Below are 13666 nucleotides of genomic sequence, written 5' to 3'. Positions count from 1 at the left end.
AAATCTTCTAACTGATTGTTATAATATTGCTGGACCTCACGCTGCAGTAACACAGGGTTTGTGATGAGAATATATTAATGGTACAACACAGTTGTTAGATTCAAATGACCTCAGTGAATCAGTCTATTTCATGATGATTATAAAACCATCACCAGGTAACCATCATCACCTGATCTCATTTCACTTTAGCTTTCTTTGCTGCTGCAAATGTGTTTGACAAACACACTGTCACAGCGGCAAAAAAGACAAAAGATATAATACGAGTTAAGAGCCCAACTAATGGAAACACTATTCACTGTTATGGTGACTTCAAATGAACCAGAGTTAAACCTCTGTTAATTCTCAATAAAAACTTCTGTAGACGTCTGCCAGAAATAAAGTCAGTCTGGTTAGTAATAAGTGAAGCTGGTAATGCTGTTTGTGGAGTTGTTTAATCCTCCTCTGCTGAGATCTTCACAGATTTAATGTCTTCTTTTCTCTTCAGTTGATTTCATCTAAGGCTGTGGCTGAAGTCAGTTGTAGTTCTTGTGTTTCTGCTCGTCTCTTTTTTCTGTTCTCTTCTTTCTTTCAGTGATTCTTTTTGTTAACAGGCTGAGATGACTTCATATTTAATATACACAGATTTTGTGGCTCAGATAAGGTACAGTTCTGGTTTATTTCTTTGCTCTTGGCTGAGATGTGGCATTGCTATGGCCTGCTTGTGGCCCAGATCTGGCAAACAGGAGTGGCCCACCCAAGTGCCGTAATTCCACGCTGCATGTGGGCCAGATCATCTTTCCACGTGTGCCAGATGTGGGCCGGATCTGGGCCGACACAATGTTGCTATGTGGGATGTTGTATCCATCCCTGGCACCCGTTGCCAGGCAACCAGCATTCATCGTCTCCAGGAGGGACATCTGCTCATATGACAGGGATGTCCTGCAAACCATTCATTCACAAGGCGAGACTGGTGGAGGGCAACATTGTCCCAAATGATGACATACGATCATGGCAGGCCTCAGCTCTCTCTCTCTTCAGGGGGAACCAGTCTTTCAGTCAGTGCATCAAGAAACATGCACAAACAGGCCTGAGGACGTGCCAAAGAGACACTGAAAGCTGATGGGTTTGTGTGGTTTCTTCTCATAATGATGTGGATCTGATCATGTATGATCAGAAGGATTGTATATGCAGATGATCTTTATATCAAATATATATAAATATTCATATATTTATAAATATGCTGATCATATATGCAGAAGGAGGGACATTTTGTTTAGCCTCCTTTGTTCCTTTCTTCTTCTTTTTTTCGTTGTAATCGTGTTTATTGTCTCCAAAACGTCCTTATCGGCATGTTACAGAGATCTCTGGAAGCTCTTTTTTTTGTGTTTTATTTTTTATTGAACTTTACAAATTAGAGAATTCAATAGCAACAGCTTGACACATTTCTTTTACACATTTTCACATTGTGTAAGTATAAATTGAAACAACAATTATTTTGTGTGACTATATGAATCACTTTCTCAAAACATCATGTCCACATGCTATTTATACACCTTCAAATAAGTGATAATTTTAATGCTTTTGGCACCAATAATGCAGTTCCACAAGGTTGGTGGTTATGAATGCCAAATATAAACACAAAACTTGATATAAAACACAATATTTGATGTCCATTTTGTGATGATTATGTCATCATCAGCTGATAACACCTCATACTTTTTCTATGCTTTCTCTGCCACAACAATTGTGTTACACGAACACACTGTTACAGCAGCCAAAAAAAAGCTAAAGTAAAAAGAAAGGGGACCAAGAGCCCAACTAAAGCAAACACGGATCACCACAATGGTGACACTTCAAATTAAACAAATATCAACATCTAAACCTCTGTTAATTCTTTCTCACTAAGATCATCTGACAGCAATAGTCAAAGTAATTATGTCTAAATGAGACCATAAATGATGTTGAAATATGTCCACAATGGCCACATCTGAACTAGTTTTAACCTTGTACGAAGGTTCGATAAACGTCTATATCGGACGTCCAGAACACGTCAAAAAAAGACGTCATAAAAACTTTCATTCTGGCTCCTCAGTGGACGTCTTTTCAACGTCCGATTTTTGTGACAAAGACGTTGAAAAGACGTCTTTTGGACATCATTTTGCTTAGTGACGCAGTTTTCCACCTGTGCAGCACCGTCAAGTGCAGGGCAAAAGTTATTGACGAAGTAAGTTCATTCTATGACTTTATGTGTGTAATACTGGACGTTTATACTGCTGAATCTGTTTGCGATGTTAAGCCTTTGTGATATTGTTGGTTTTCGCGATCTTTATGATAATTAGTTCACCATGTGAAATGCACGTGAAAATGCTGCTAGCATCGCGGCTTATCTTGCTAATGTTGTTAGTATTGTTTACACATGTTGCTGATTTCGTGTGATATATTCTATACTTGTAATGCTTTCATATCGCGATGGGGACATTGTTTAATGTACCAAATTGTTTATATGCATCTTTATATTGTATTACTCCAGTAATTTTTCGTCCACAAACTACAAGTTGTTAATATTGCTTAATGTGGAAAAGTGCGCTGTTTACTGTAACAGTATATTTATGTTTAACATTTAGTTATTTATTTCTGATTTACTGTTTATTGCAGAAACTACCTCCAATGCATCAGTGTGTATATGGTGAAACCCTGTACCTAAATAAATGGTGGAAAGAAATTTGATGACTCAGACTCCCTGATCAGAGTACTTAAGTGGTTAACACCCTTAAAAACCGGCATCAGTGGGGCAGTCCCCAACAGTTATGATAACAGGTTAAACCTCATAATTGGCCAGCATAGGACGCAATTAAAAATACAATTTCATATTTATTATATTTAACTGTATGTTATTAATGAATATATTTTTCTAACATGCATGTTAGAAAGATAACCTAGCAAGTTGTCAAATAGACAAGGTGGTAAAACGGGTACAGTTGATACACCCTTTTAAGATGTGTGGTCACATAGTTAATTTACAGAACATTTAATTTTTAAAGAATTAATTTAATGTGTGTGTGTGTTGCTGTTTATGTAGTGCATGTGGACTTTTTGTTTATGTTTATCTTATACTTGTGCAGGATGCCCCGCACGAGAGCTACACTGTTAGACCTTACCGGGGTTGTTTTACAGTAAAATACTGGCAACACTGTTGCCAGTAAAATACTGTTAATTGTACAGTTCTTTACTGTAGTCTAGTTTGTTTCTGTAAAAATGCACTAAATTCTAATTCAAATGAACTAATTACACTTGCAGAAACCGACTGCCTTAAATTGACCAACTGTCATTTAAATGTATTAACTAAAACTTATAATGCATTAATAATGTGAGCAAAATAAAACTGTGAACTTCTTTCATTTGAGGCCACTAAAAAAACTATTGTACATAAAGAGATTTCCACTGGACCAGCAACTACACAGTCACCGCCTGTTAAATAAAGCAACATGCAGCAAATCATCAATGTTTGTAGATCTTCTCCTGGACTAAAGCACAGGCTCTACTCTTCTGCACAATGGTGACCCAAAAAACAAGATTTTACAGTAAACTACTGGCAACAGTGTTGCCAGTATAAACCTGTTTTATAACTTACAGTTTATTACTGTTAAAATACATTTTGTGGGTGTGTCTTTTTTATCTTACACAGTTAACCCTTTCAACCCCTCAGGGAAATCCACACTACGAGTAAAAAGTAATGATGCAGTGAGATAATTAAGGGAAAATGTAAGTGATTGTAAGCAGAATCACTGAAGAAAAGAGAAACACAAGAACAGAAAATAGAGAAACACAATAACTACGACTGACTTCCAGCCATTACACATTATTACACTTATTATTAACCAGTATGACTTTATTTCTGTCATACAGAAGTTGTTATTGAGATGTTTAATTGAAAATGTTTGGTTTGAAGTTACCGCTATAGAGATCAGTGCTTGCTTTAGTTGGGATGTTGATGCTAAAACATTAGTGTTTCTTTTGCTGCTTGAGCTGTGTTTTTGCAAGTCACACTTGTGCACACACAGTTTATGAATGACTGCGGTTATAATGATTATGATGACAAAATCATCATATTGCCTGTTCATTCACTAAGGAATTCATTCTCACTTATTCAGAGTTTAATCCTCAATCAAAAGTGTTACATTACCACCACTGTGAAAACGCAGCAATAAGATACAATGACTCTTTTTTTTTAACACATGATGCACAACCAGAGAAACAGAGCTACACTGTGCTTTAGAAACACCAAGATATCACAATTTAGCACATGAATCTCAACAATGGTGGCAATATTTCTTTTTTATTATTATTATTATTCATGCAGCAGTGCATGCTGGGAGTTTTATATTATCCTGGAACCCAGCATGCATTGCGACATGAAACTTTTCACCATTGTTGAGATTCATATGCTGATTGTTGATATCTGTGTGGGTCTCAGTCAAGCAGGAGTAAAATAAAATTGAATGCACTATATGATTACAATATTCTTCAGAAGACCTGATTACAGAAATATTGATTTCATTTTGTAGATTCACAGATATATGCTAAATATGAGATAACTATAATTTCAATGACCATATACAGGAAAAATCTGAAAATCAGGCATGTCCAGGATGATTGTGACATCATCACAAAAAAATAAAAACACCTGATCATCTTCCTCTTGACTTTTTCTTGCCATAACAAATGTGTTTTATAAACTCACCGTTACAGCAGTCAGAGAGAAATTAATGGTAAGAAGTCCAGGGACAAGAGACCAACTAAAGCAAATACTGATCTCCATCATGGTGACAACAAATTTTATTAATAACTAAATCTCTGTTAATTCTCAACAAGAACTTTTGTACATGTATGAAAGAAATAATCGTAAACTGGTTTGTAAACTGGTTTCACACTCAGTGTGGCTGGAAGTCAGTTGTAGTTTTTGTGTTTCTCTTTTTTCTGTTCTTGTTTCTCTGTCCTTCAGTGATTCTGCTTATCAGGTGTTCATCAGTGTCTCAATTCACTCACTTCTTTTCATTCAAGTGGACTATATTAGTGAACTGATGTAGGGAATAGTGAATGAGGGTATAGGGTGTGATTGGGAAAACAGCCTCTGAGTGTCGACTTTGAGCACTGTTAATTCACAGTATATTCCTGTAGGCTACTTTTATTTTCTACGGTATATTACTGTTTTAATGGAAAATGGTATGATATTGTCAGAATTTTACAGCAAGGGTTAACAGTGTAACAATGAGCATTTTTTTTTACAATATTTATTAATCTTTGTTAATATTAGTTAATTAAAATATAATTTGTTAAAGTTAGTTAATACAGTTTATAGGCATTGTTCATGTGAGTTCACATTGCATTAACTAATTTTAATACACAACTTTTGAATATAATAATGCATTATTAAATGTTGAAATTAACATTAACTAAGAATAATAAATGCTTAAAGTATTATTCATTCTTAGTTCATGTTAACTGAAGTAGTTAACTAATAATACCTTTTTGTAAAGCATTACCCGTTTGAATCTTAGTGTACATGGAATGATACTTTTCTTCACATTTTGTTTGTATTAATTCATGGGTTGTGTGTTAAAGGTACTGTATGTTTGCTTCTAAAATGATGTGTGTACTGGTAATCCCTAGGTTATGGGGACCAAATTACCCCAAAAGTATAGTAATAGCAGTAAATTACATGCAAACAATCTTATAAATCCACACTGTTAGACCTTACCGGGTTTTTTTTACAGTAAAATACTGGCAACACTGTTGCCAGTAAAATACTGTTAATTGTACAGTTCTTTACTGTAATCTAGTTTGTTTCTGTAAAAATGCACTAAATTCTAATTCAAGTTAACTAATTACACTTTCAGAAACCGACTGCCTTAAATTGACCAACTGTCATTTAAATGTATTAACTAAAATTTATAATGCATTAATAATGTGAGCAAAGTATTACAGCGAACTTCTTTCATTTGAGACCACTAAAAAACTATTGAACATAAAAAGATTTCCACTTGAACAGCATCTACACAGTCACCGCCTGTTAAATAAAGCAACATGCAGCATATCATCAATGTTTGTAGATCTTCTCCTGGACTGAAGCACAGGCTCTACTCTTCTGCACAATGGTGACCCAAAAAACAAGATTTTACAGTAAACTACTGGCAACAGTGTTGCCAGTATAAACCTGTTTTATAACTTACAGTTTATTACTGTTAAAATACATTTTGTGGGTGTGTCTTTTTATCTTACACTGTTAACCCTTTCAACCCCACAGGGAAATCCACACTACAAAGAGTAAAAAGTAACATTGAGACAGTGCTGCAGTGAGATAATTAAGGGAATATGTAAGTGATTGTTGAGCATTAGTGATGAACACCTGCTGTTAACAAGCGGAATTACTGAAGAAAAGAGAAACACAAGAACAGAAAATAGAGAAACACAATAACTACGACTGACTTCCAGCCATTACACATTATTACACTTATTATTAACCAGTATGACTTTATTTCTGTCATACAGAAGTTGTTATTGAAAATGTTTGTTTGAAGTTACCATTATAGAGATCAGTGCTTGCTTTAGTTGGGATGCTGATGCTAAAACAATCATTTTTCTTTTGCTGCTTGAGCTGTGTTTTTGCAAGTCACACTTGTGCACACACAGTTTATGAATGATTGCGGTTGTAATGCTTATGATGACAAAATCATCATATTGCCTGTTCATTCACTAAGGAATTAATTCTTATTCATTCAGAGTTTTATCTTCGATCAAAAGTGTTACATTAGCACTACTGTGAAACTACAGCAATAAATTACTATGAATCATTTTTTTTAACACATCATGCATAGACCAAAAAAAACAGAGCTACACTATGTTTTAGAAACACAGAGATATCACAATTTAGCACATTAATCTCAACAATGGTGGCAATATTTCTTTTTTTTTTAAATTATTATTCATGCAGCAGTGCATGCTGGGAGTTTTATATTATCCTGGAACCCAGCATGCATTGCGACATGAAACTTTTCACCATTGTTGAGATTCATGTGCTGATTGTTGATGTCTGTGTGTGTCTGAGCCATGCAGGAGTAAAATAAAATTGAATGCACTATATGATTGTTATTTTTCAGAAGACCTGATAACAGAAATATTGATTTCATTTTGTATATACACATATTTATGCCAAATATGACATACCCATAATTTCAATTCATATATACAGGAAAAATCTGAAAATCAGACATGTCCAGGATTATTGTGATATCATCACAAAAGAATAAACCCACCTGATCATCTTCCTCTTGACTTTTTCTTGCCATAACAAATGTGTTTTATAAACTCACTGTTACAGCAGTCAGAGAGAGATGAATGGTAAGAAGTCCAAGGACAAGAGACCAACTAAAGCAAATACTGATCTCCATCATGGTGACAACAAACTTTATTATTAACTAAATCTCTGTTAATTCTCAACAAGAACTTTTGTACATGTATGAAATAAATAATCGTAAACTGGTTTGTAAACTGGTTTCACACTCAGTGTTACTGGAAGTCAGTTGTAGTTCTTGTGTTTCTCTTTTTTCTGTTCTTGTTTCTCTGTCCTTCAGTGATTCTGCTTATCAGGTGTTCATCAGTGTCCCAGTTCACTCACTTCTTTTCATTCACTCTGTCAAGGGGACTATATTAGTGAACTAATGTAGGGAATAGTGAATGAGGGTATAGGGTGTGATTGGGAAAACAGCATCTGAGTGTCGATTTTGAGCACTGTTCATTTACAGTATATTCCTGTAGGCTATTTTTGTTTTCTACGGTATATTACTGTTTTAATGCGAAATGGTATGATACTGTCTGAATTACGCCTTTTTTTACAGCAAGGGCTAACAGTGCATACAGAATGACGTTTTCTGAAAATGCAAAATGTTTTCTGTGATGGATAGGTTTAGGTACCTTTGTATGAGGGAGAAAATGATTGTGCATAATAAGCATCATTGTCAGTTCAGGATAGATCACTTTAAAATGAAAATTCTGTCATCATACTCATCCTCAAGCTGTTTTAAACCTGTATGAATTTATTTCTTCTGCTGAACACAAAAGAAGATATTTAGAAAAATGTCAGTAACCAAACAGTTAACTGGTCCCATTGACTTCCATAGTGTTTTTTTTTTGTTTTTTTTCTACTATGGAAGTCAATGGGACCAGTTAACTGTTTGGTTACTGACATTTTTCTAAATATCTTCTTTTGTATTCAGCAGAAGAAATAAATTCATACAGGTTTTAAACAACTTGAGGGTGAGTATGATGATGAGAGTTTTCATTATAAAGTGAACTATCCCATTAAAGTGTTGTCACTGTTTATTCTTTGTTTTTTCTTGTGCATCAACAGAAAGGATTTTATGTATTTATTTTAGAGATTTTGTTAGTAAATGTAGAGGGTTTTAAATTGAATGTGTTGATTGTAACTAGGTTAATATTTTTTTTTTATTCAAATTTGAAATAAATTGCAACTTTATTAATTTTAATTACAAATGTATTTAATTATATAATAGTGTACATGTTACATTAAAGTATATTACATTAAAGTCTATTTTTTTAGGTCACATTAATTGCTTGTCAGTATATTTGGAAGTACACTTTTACCATATTTCAGAGTTCATATAAAAATGTATTAAAGTTCCACTTAATTTGTTCCAAAAAATCACTCTTAATTTCAACTAACTGCATTTAATTTGAGCTTAATCTTTGATACATTTGAAAACCATTACTCTTAATTCACATTTAAGTGTATTGTTAACTGACATTGAAGTATATTGTAGTTCACATGAATTGCTTGTCAGTTCATTAAACTACACTTTAACTATATTTTAAATACACTTTTTGCAATTATGAAAGTACTTATTAAATATGTATTAAAGTCCCATTAATGTTTAAAAAAGCATTCAAAAGTTCAACTAATTGCATTTAATATGAACTTAATTTGTGATACATTTGAAATTAAATACAAATAAAATGCACTTAAGCGGTGAAAACATTACATTTAATTCACACTTAAGTGTATTGTTAACTGACATTAAAGTACATTTTAGTTCACATTAATTGCTTGTCAGTGCATTGAGCAGTGCGCTTAAAATCCATTTTAAAGACACTAGAAGCAATTATGAAAGTAAATATAAAGTTGTATTAAAGTGCCACTTAAGTTGTACCAAAAAATCACTCTTAATGACAACTTATTGCATTTTATTTCAACTTAATATGTGATATATTTCAAATCAATTATACTTAATGTGCATTCAGTGCGGTGAAAAAATTGTGTTTAATTTACACTTAAGTGTATACACTTAAAGTATATTATTTGTACTATTTATTTGTATGATACAGCTGCAAATAAGTATTTGAACACCTGTCTATCAGCTAGAATTCTGACCCTCAAAGACCTGTTAGTCTGCCTTTAAAATGTCCACCTCCACTCCATTTATTATCAGATGCACCTGTTTGAGGTCGTTAGCTGCATAAAGACACCTGTCCACCCCAAACAATCAGTAAGAATCCAACTACTAACATGGCCAAGACCAAAGAGCTGTCCAAAGACACTAGAGACAAAATTGTACACCTCCACAAGGCTGGAAAGGCCTACGGGGAAATTGGCAAGCAGCTTGGTGAAAAAAGGTCCACTGTTGGAGCAATCATTAGAAAATGGAAGAAGCTAAACATGACTGTCAATCTCCCTCGGACTGGGGCTCCATGCAAGATCTCACCTCGTGGGGTCTCAATGATCCTAACTGTACGTTCACACCGCCCTGCCACTGACGCCGTAGAAAGATTCGGGGACGCTCTGACGTAGATTAGAATGCGTGATTTTTTTCCTCTCAGGCGGAGGACTTCTACATTCCGATTGGTTGCCGCTGGTTTGCCGCCGAACCGCGTCATAGCTTATTACCATAAAGTTGACTTGATTTCAACTCCTCTCGCCATCCAAGACGCGCTGCGCCGCCCTTGCCGGAGCTCGCCGCCGGCTCTCATTGAAAATGAATGGCTTCCGGCCACTTTGACGCTCTCGCCGCCGGCGGTGTGAACGCACAGTGAGAAAGGTGAGAAATCAGCCCAGAACTACACGGGAGGAGCTGGTCAATGACCTGAAAAGAGCTGGGACCACCGTTTCCAAGGTTACTGTTGGTAATACACTAAGACGTCATGGTTTGAAATCATGCATGGCACGGAAGGTTCCCCTGCTTAAACTAGCACATGTCAAGGCCCGTCTTAAGTTTGCCAATGACCATTTGGATGATCCAGAGGAGTCATGGGAGAAAGTCATGTGGTCAGATGAGACCAAAATATAACTTTTTGGTCATAATTCCACTAAACGTGTTTGGAGGAAGAAGAATGATGAGTACCATCCCAAGAACACCATCCCTACTGTGAAGCATGGGGGTGGTAGCATCATGCTTTGGGGGTGTTTTTCTGCACATGGGACAGGGCGACTGCACTGTATTAAGGAGAGGATGACCGGGGCCATGTATTGCGAGATTTCGGGGAACAACCTCCTTCCCTCAGTTAGAGCATTGAAGATGGGTCGAGGCTGGGTCTTCCAACATGACAATGACCCGAAGCACACAGCCAGGATAACCAAGGAGTGGCTCTGTAAGAAGCATATCAAGGTTCTGGCGTGGCCTAGCCAGTCTCCAGACCTAAACCCAATAGAGAATCTTTGGAGGGAGCTCAAACTCCGTGTTTCTCAGCGACAGCCCAGAAACCTGACTGATCTAGAGAAGATCTGTGTGGAGGAGTGGGCCAAAATCCCTCCTGCAGTGTGTGCAAACCTGGTGAAAAACTACAGGAAACGTTTGACCTCTGTAATTGCAAACAAAGGCTACTGTACCAAATATTAACATTGATTTTCTCAGGTGTTCAAATACTTATTTGCAGCTGTATCATACAAATAAATAGTTAAAAAATCATACATTGTGATTTCTGGATTTTTTTTTTTTTAGAATATGTCTCTCACAGTGGACATGCACCTACGATGACAATTTCAGACCCCTCCATGATTTCTAAGTGGGAGAACTTGAAAAATAGCAGGGTGTTCAAATACTTATTTTCCTCACTGTATGTGTATACATTCACAAACTGTTTCCTCAAGCATAGCATTTTCTCTGAGTTCGCTGTGTGCTTTCTACCATGCACAAATAAAAATGTCACTGAACTTTTGATGTGTAATTGTAACAATGAGCACTCAATCACCCCAGCCAGCAGAGCCATGTGGGGCCCAAATGGGTTTGACCTGGGCTATCTAACTGGGACCCAGCCAGTTTTGCACCCAGTTTCCATGTAGGCCCCACATGGATTTGCCCAGATGAAATGAACACTGCTTAGTGTGCACACTACAGGCTGTTTAATGTAACACTTAATCAGTGTTGGAGGTAATGAGATAAGTGATTAAGTGATTGAATAATGATTTTGTATTAGTGAAGAACACCTGCTGTTAACAAGCATAATCACTGAAGGAAAGAGAAACACAAGAACTACTTCCAGCCACAGCCTTGGATGAAATCAACTGAAGATAAAATACATTACATCTCTCAAGATCTGATTAAACAACTCCACAAACAGCATTACCAGCTTCACTTATTACTAACCAGACTGACTTTATTTATGTCAGACATCTACAGAAGTTCGTATTAAGAATTAAGAAGAGGTTTAGATGTTGATTACTTATTTGAACGTAATAGTTTGATTTGATGTTACCATTGTGGCGATCAGTGTGTGCTTTAGTCAGGCTCTTGACTTTTCAACATTTGTTTTTTTTCTAACAGCTGTGTCTGTTTGTTATGATGAGAACAGCAAGAGAAAGTATAATCAGATGCTGTAAGCTGATTGATGATAAGAGTATAATCATCATATATTGGCTTAACTCATTGATATTATGTGGGAGGTTTATACGGGTAGTATGTTATTAATTTGTTTTATTGTTGTGATTCTACAGCAAGGAAATAATATAATTTAATCAGAACATCAAACGATTTTTAACACACCATTTACATATTATGGGCTCCTGTGAGTTTTACTCGCACACAGGCATCAAGAATCAGCATATGAATCTCAACAATGGTGACATGCTTCAATGGTGCAATGCATTCTGGGAGCCATGGATAAGTTTCGTATGATGCACTCAGAATGCATTGCACTATGAAGCATGTCACCATTGTTGAGATTCATATGCTGATTCTTGATGCCTGTGTGCGAGTAAAACTCACAGGAGCCCATAATATGTAAATGGTTCTTTCTCTTGCTGTTCTCATCATAACAAACAGACACAGCTGCCAGAGAAAAACAAATGTTAAAAAGTCAAGAGCCTGACTAAAGCACACACTGATCGCCACAATGGTAACATCAAATCAAACTATTACTTTCAAATAAGTAATCAACATCTAAACCTCTTCTTAATTCTTTTCTGTAGATGTCTGACATAAATAAAGTCAGTCTGGTTAGTAATAAGTGAAGCTGGTAATGCTGTTTGTGGAGTTGTTTAATCAGATCTTGAGAGATGTAATGTATTTTATCTTCAGTTGATTTCATCCAAGGCTGTGGCTGGAAGTAGTTCTTGTGTTTCTCTTTCCTTCAGTGATTATGCTTGTTAACAGCAGGTGTTCTTCACTAATACAAAATCATTATTCAATCACTTAATCACTTATCTCATTACCTCCAACACTGATTAAGTGTTACATTAAACAGCCTGTAGTGTGCACACTAAGCAGTGTTCATTTCATCTGGGCAAATCCATGTGGGGCCTACATGGAAACTGGGTGCAAAACTGGCTGGGTCCCAGTTAGATAGCCCAGGTCAAACCCATTTGGGCCCCACATGGCTCTGCTGGCTGGGTAGAGCATACATTGATAGTGGAAAACGAAATATTGGCACAATTTACTGTACCGTTTTTTTTTTATGCCGTTAAAGTTTTAAATGGGACAAACGATTTCAGAGCCGCCTTATTGTTAGAAATTAATGAAGAAATTCTGCATTTCTCAGCCACATGTAAGGATGCGTTAAAAAAGACTAAAGGGATTAATAGAGCATATATTGATCTAGTGGCAAACGAAATATTGGCACAATTTACTGTACCGTTTTTTATTTTATTTTTATTTTTATGGACAGTTAAAGTTTTAAATCGGACAAATTCAGAGCCGCCTTATTGCGCCATCATTCCTATTAGTTGTTCATTTTCTCTGCCGCCTCAGAGGGTGCACTGTTAACCCTTGCTGTAAAAAAAGGCCAAATTCTGACAATATTATACCATTTTCCATAAAAACAGTAATATACCGTAGAAAATAAAACTAGCCTACAGGAATATACTGTGAATTAACAATGCTCAAAGTCGACACTCAGAGGTTGTTTTCCCAATCGTACCCTATATACATTATTCCCTAGTTCACTAATAAAGTCCACTTGAATGAAAAGAAGTGAGTGAATTGAGACACTGATGAACACCTGAAAAGCAGAATCACTGAAGGACAGAGAAACAAGAACAGAAAAAAGAGAAACACAAAAACTACCACTGACTTCCAGCAACACTGAGTGTGAAACCAGTTTACAAACCAGTTTACGATTATTTCTTTCATATATGTACAAAAGTTCTTGTTGAGAATTAACAGAGATTTAGTTAATAATAAAA

This window comes from Abramis brama (assembly GCF_963993115.1).
Source record: "Abramis brama genome assembly, chromosome: 2".
Classification (NCBI taxonomy): domain Eukaryota; kingdom Metazoa; phylum Chordata; class Actinopteri; order Cypriniformes; family Leuciscidae; genus Abramis; species Abramis brama.
This window is presented reverse-complemented; position numbering follows the sequence as displayed.